Genomic DNA, 5,773 nt, shown 5'->3' on the forward strand with positions numbered 1-5,773 from the left:
CACATGTTTTCCTAATTATATAAATTTTAATTATTTCAAGCTTTAGATCAAGCTCAAGTTAAATCTGAGTATTTTATTTTAATTGATCATAATCGAGTCTAATCAAATTGAGCTTAAGTTGTTGGATTATTTTTTGAATCGACCTCACAAAAAATAAAAAAAAAAAAAAAAAACCAGCTTGCCATTTATATGCTTGACTCGGTATGCCTACACCTCTAGAATCCAATTGTTTATTTGAAATCCCTCATTTTTTTTAAAGTTACTTAATTTATCTTTTTACTTTAATATTATATTTGATACACTAACAATTTCTATATATTTATAAACAAATTATTTTTAAATTTTCAAAGGTAACTTAATTTGTAATTACATACTATTTTACATCTTTAAATTAAAAAAAGTTTAATTTACATTGAAATGATAATAAAAGCAATTTGCTTGCTATCGGCCATCAAAGTCTGTAATACTTACATCATTCACCGAAAATTTATCTTCATTATTTGGGAGGGACTCAACATCTTGGTTAATTAGTCTTTCAGTGAAAGCAGGCTGTTTTGGAGGAGGAAGATCCACAATCTCACTGTTAAGCATTGAAACTACTCTTGACATTGTAGGCCTCTCTTTAGCAAATTCTTGAACGCATAACAATCCCACATGTATGCATCTCAAAATTTCTTTCTCATCATAGCTCGGATCAGAAGCCTCTATGTCTACTAAACCTAAAATGTTGTCTTCCTTCCACAATTTCCATGCCTGAAAACACAAAAGATTGAGATAACTGTATTAGACATTTCAAAATTGGCACTAATTGGGCCATAATATGAGGCAATCATTATGTAGACTTACATATCCCAAAAGGCTAAAAGAATGCTGATTGTTGTAAAAGCTTGTGTTTTTTCTTCCACTAACAATCTCTAATAATAGAACTCCAAAGCTGAATACATCGGACTTTTCTGAAAATTGTCCTTGCATTGCATACTCGGGAGACATGTAACCACTGTACTTTAACATCAAAATAACATCATACACCATATTTTACACACACGTATACTAGTAATATATTATGAAAAAGAACAATTAGTTGATGAGAAAATCTTCAACTTACTAAGTTCCCATGACCCTTTTTGTGTTGGCATGATTTTCGTTCCCTCCAAAAATCCTTGCCATCCCAAAATCTGAAATTTTTGGATTTAAATCTTGATCCAGTAAAATGTTACTTGCTTTTATATCTCTATGTATAATCCTTAATCTTGAGTCTCGATGAAGATAAAGTAATCCTCGACTAATTCCTTCAATAATATTAAAACATTTTTCCCAATTCAAGAATTGTCGTTGGACTTGATCTAGAAAAAATTAAATAAAAAGACCAGAAATTAACCATTGATTGCTGTAGCCAACTTACTAACTCGAAGTTGACCAAACAAAGCAGTGCAATAAATCTTCAAAAAGGAATTAACAAAGCAGTGCAAGAAATTAGCATGTTCTAACCGAAGAGAAAAGCATCCAAGCTTTTGTTGGGCATATACTCGTAGACTAACATCTTCTCTTCTCTTTCAACACAACAGCCAAGTAATCTAACAAGATTTCGATGTTGGAGTTTAGAAATCACCACCACCTCATTCATAAATTCTTCTAACCCCTGGCCAGAGGCTCTTGACAATCTCTTCACAGCTATTTCCTTTCCATCTTGCAATGTTCCCTGCATAGAAAAATCAGCTAGTTAGCAACCTTTTTGTTTTAGATCAAACGTTAGCAACTTAGTAGAAATGTCATCTGTCAGACGATTACCCTGTATACTGGACCGAAACCACCGTGTCCTAACTTTTCTGTAAGATGAAAGTTGTTTGTTGCACTTGCTAGTTCCTCAAAATTGAATAGCGGTAACTGCTGGAGTTTAACCTCAAATAAATTTTCTCCAACCACATTGTCACTAGAAAATTTTGCCACGGCTTTTCCTATGTCGAATGGCAACATCTCTTTGGTTTTCTGTTTCCTTCCTGGGATAGAAAATCGTGAGATGAAGCACAGTTACCTAAAATAATTGTCACACTAGTGGCAAAGATGGATACAGTACCTCTATGTTTAGCCATCCAACTCCGTAAGAAAAATGTAGCGATTGTAATGATGATTATACCCACGATCACGGTGATAATAACAACAACTTTACTTTTCTCCTTTCTATCTGCAAATTGAGAAACCTAGTTAATAAAGTGCAGCTGCAAAAACATAGAATTGAAGAAATTTAACAATATCTGGTCGAACTTCAAACAATTTACCAAGTTCTGAAGATGCCACACGAATGTAAAGATCCACTCCCCGACTGGGGAATTTCTGTATGTCAATTAAATTTCCGCTCCATAACATACAACCAATGCCAACATCATATGCATAAGCCACACATGAACAGTTTCTCAAGCATTGTTCTTCGCAAGTTTCTTCAAGTGGAGATGACCACTCCGCAAAGGCTGGCACTTTCATCATCTCTAGCTTCAAAAACCCATCGTCTTTGCCTACGTCACTGCCATTGTTTACTTTTTGGCACCCTAATGGGGTAGTCCTAACACATCCACTAGCCCAATTTTCTCTATTCCATTCCTCTCTATTCTTAGGCTCAAATCCCCTCAAACAACTGCAAATTGATGGTTTCATTGAATCACAGCTTCCAAATGCTCCACACTTTCCATAAACATCACAATCATTTTCTAGAATAGGCCAATTGTTGGCCCAGTCCCCCTTCCCCTCATCCCAATGTAGTTCGACAATTTTTCCTTGAGGATTAAATTCAAAGTAGGCCAACATAGACTTATTAGCAAGAGCATAGGAAAGATAAAAGGTTTCTTTTTGGTCATCTGCAACAAGGCTAAATCCATTAAGATATACAGAATTCATATGTAACATTCCGATGAAGATTTGACCATTCCACGGACCAGTCCGAAAATACGGCTGGTTATTGTTCAAAATGATGACTTCAGGAATGTTGAGAGGCTCAAGGCTAAGAGAGAAGTTACCGTCGGATGGATCAGAAGGGCTTTTCCAGGATGACAGCTGCACTCTCTGACCCGTTCTTAGATCAGTGCTAATCTTCATGGTTGGCGTGTAGGCGTTAGAAGGATGTTGAAAACTCTCCCATATGCTCGCTCCATTGTCATCATCATCATTCTTCAGGACAAGGTTTCCAGAGTCTAAAAGCAGGCACTTGTATTAGAAATCAGATTTGTAACATTTGATGACCAAAGAATCTCTTCCTGTCCATTCAAAACAACAAGGTTGCCATCCTCCGATATCTTCACAACCCCAGAGGAGTCCTTGAGAGGCTTGTTTCTGTTTGCTACCCATACCACAGTTTGTACAGGTATGTGATTGTACCATATCCCTACATAGCGATGGGTAGAATTAGCAAAGTTGAAGAATCCCAAGAGGAAAACTCCGTTCTTGGAGATTATAACTTCAGGATCTTTGATGGATTTGGATGGTGTGATAGTGTCTAAAGCAGTACCAAATTGTAAGCAAAAACAAGATGGTAGAATTAGAGCTAATAAAACTATGCCGACAGTTGTTTTCCCCATTACTGACTTTCTTGTTGTTCTTTGAGTATGCAGGGCTTGGAGGTGAAGCTATGAATTGATATTTCTCTATTGCTCTCCTCAAAAAAATTTTTAACATGATTTAGTTGTGGTGGACAGGAAGTTCTAGACCTTGACTATCCAAGTCGTCTCATTCTTCTCACCGTTTTTCAACAATTATAGTGCTTAACTTTTCTCTATAAGACAAATATACCTTGGGCCATCCAATATTCCAATATAAATTAGAGAGAACTATGAGAAATAACTCTCCTCATAAAGTGATTTTAGAAATAACCACTTATATAAAATTATCTATTTTTATCCGAAAACAAGCATGAGTAGACCTCAATACCTTGAAAAACATCCTGACAAATTAATCTCCTGATATCTCCCTCCTGCCACAGAGAAAATAAATGCTTAGCTATTTTAACTCGCTCAACTCTCTCAACTCTTTGAACTGTATCAATTCTGTCAACTCTCTGTTGAGCATCATTATCATTAGCTCTCTCACCTCTTTAAACTATATCAGCTCTTAAAATTGTATCAGCTTTGTCAACTCTCTGTTGAGCACCATCATTATCGTGTCTCTCAACTCTTTTCGTTCTCTGAACTGTATTAGCTCTGTCAACTCTCCGTTGAGCACCATCATCATTGTGCTATGGTTTATCTTTCGGCATCTGGTCATATCGTCGTCAATAAACATACCCTAGAGTGGAGATGACATCAAGGTATGTTATTGGGTTTATTAATTCAACACATTAATTTTTGAAACTTTTTGTGTAAATTAGAACATGGATTAGAAACATTGCCCAAAGTTGTTACACCATGCATCTCTAATTCACATGGCATGTAAAAAATATTTTGAAATAACATGTGTTAGCACATGACATGTAACATGTTGTGAACATGGCGTGTGACATTTTTTGAACATGGCGTGTAACAATATGACTGACAAATTTCAGAACACGGTATGTAATGTGTAAAATGACTGACAAATTTTTGTTTTCAAAATTTTAGTGGCGTTTCAATTTTACGGCTTGTGATAAGACACAATGGTCAGTGGGTGGATGGCATTTACAAGGGTGGTGAGTCACGTATGTGGGGAGTTAGGAGTGATTTGTCGTTATGGGCTTGATGAAGCTAGTTGAAGATATTATTGAGGTAAACTCAGAAATTCATGAGATTGAGTTACATGCATTGATTAGTACACTTGGAGAGCTATCACACTCAATTATCAAGGACAATGAGGATGTTGTATTAATTCTGTTAGAATAGAGGAATGTTCCGACAATGTACGTCACCATTAGAGAATGCTATACAAATGTTATGTAACATGACAAAGTTTGTACAACATGGTAATCAGCTTAATCAAAATGAGACTTACAGTGCTTCACATATACCACAACATTCAGCCCTTGACCCACAACGATGGCAATTGAAGTATGCACAAGAATTTGTGCAGCCCGGTAGACACACAACATTCACAGAACAGTTGGGTGCACAATTTCGATCAACATGTGCATCGAACCAATTACTTGCTTCTGTCTAGCAAATGTAATGACCGGGTGAAACTATAGAGGGTGTAATGTCATTTTCAAATGAGACTACGACATTTGAGGATAACATTGCGACGTTGGATGACAACGTTGCAATGTTGGAGGATGACACTGCGATGTTAAAAGATAATACTACATTTGATGAGGGAAATGAGGATCTGTTCTATGCCGGTGAAGATATATTTGATGACAATGCAGATGACAAGCTTGATGAATGGCATGATGATAGTTTAAACGATGACTAGCTTTATGACAGTGACATTCCAATTTGCAATAATGTTGAAGGCGAAACGGAACTTGTTGGAGGTGTTGATGTAGTAAATGTTCATTGTGATGACCCCATATACAATAACCCCATCGTTGGTGAGAAGAAGATTCGTTCCCTTGAGATATTGCTCTATGATAGTTATCAAGAAAGGGGAAATGTAGGGATATCTCATACATGGCTAATTCTAGGAGTAGAAAGGCTCTCATTGCAAACAATTACCATTGAGGAGTCGACATGTACCGATGATCACTTATACAAAGGAAGAATGTTTTCCTCGAAGGCCAAGTTGAAACGAGCTTTGAACATGTTGGCTCTAAAAAAGCAGTTTGAGGTAAGAGTAAAAAGGTCATGTAAAGGCATTTTGAGGTTGGTTGCAAGGACAAGGC

The 5,773-nt window shown here is 36.4% G+C and overlaps 1 pseudogene; it reads right to left on the reverse strand.

Moving 5' to 3' along the window:
* LOC18594606 lies at positions 365-3,632 on the reverse strand (annotated as a pseudogene).

The sequence above is a fragment of the Theobroma cacao genome, chromosome 7 (assembly GCF_000208745.1).
Source record: "Theobroma cacao cultivar B97-61/B2 chromosome 7, Criollo_cocoa_genome_V2, whole genome shotgun sequence".
Taxonomy (NCBI): Eukaryota; Viridiplantae; Streptophyta; class Magnoliopsida; order Malvales; family Malvaceae; genus Theobroma; species Theobroma cacao.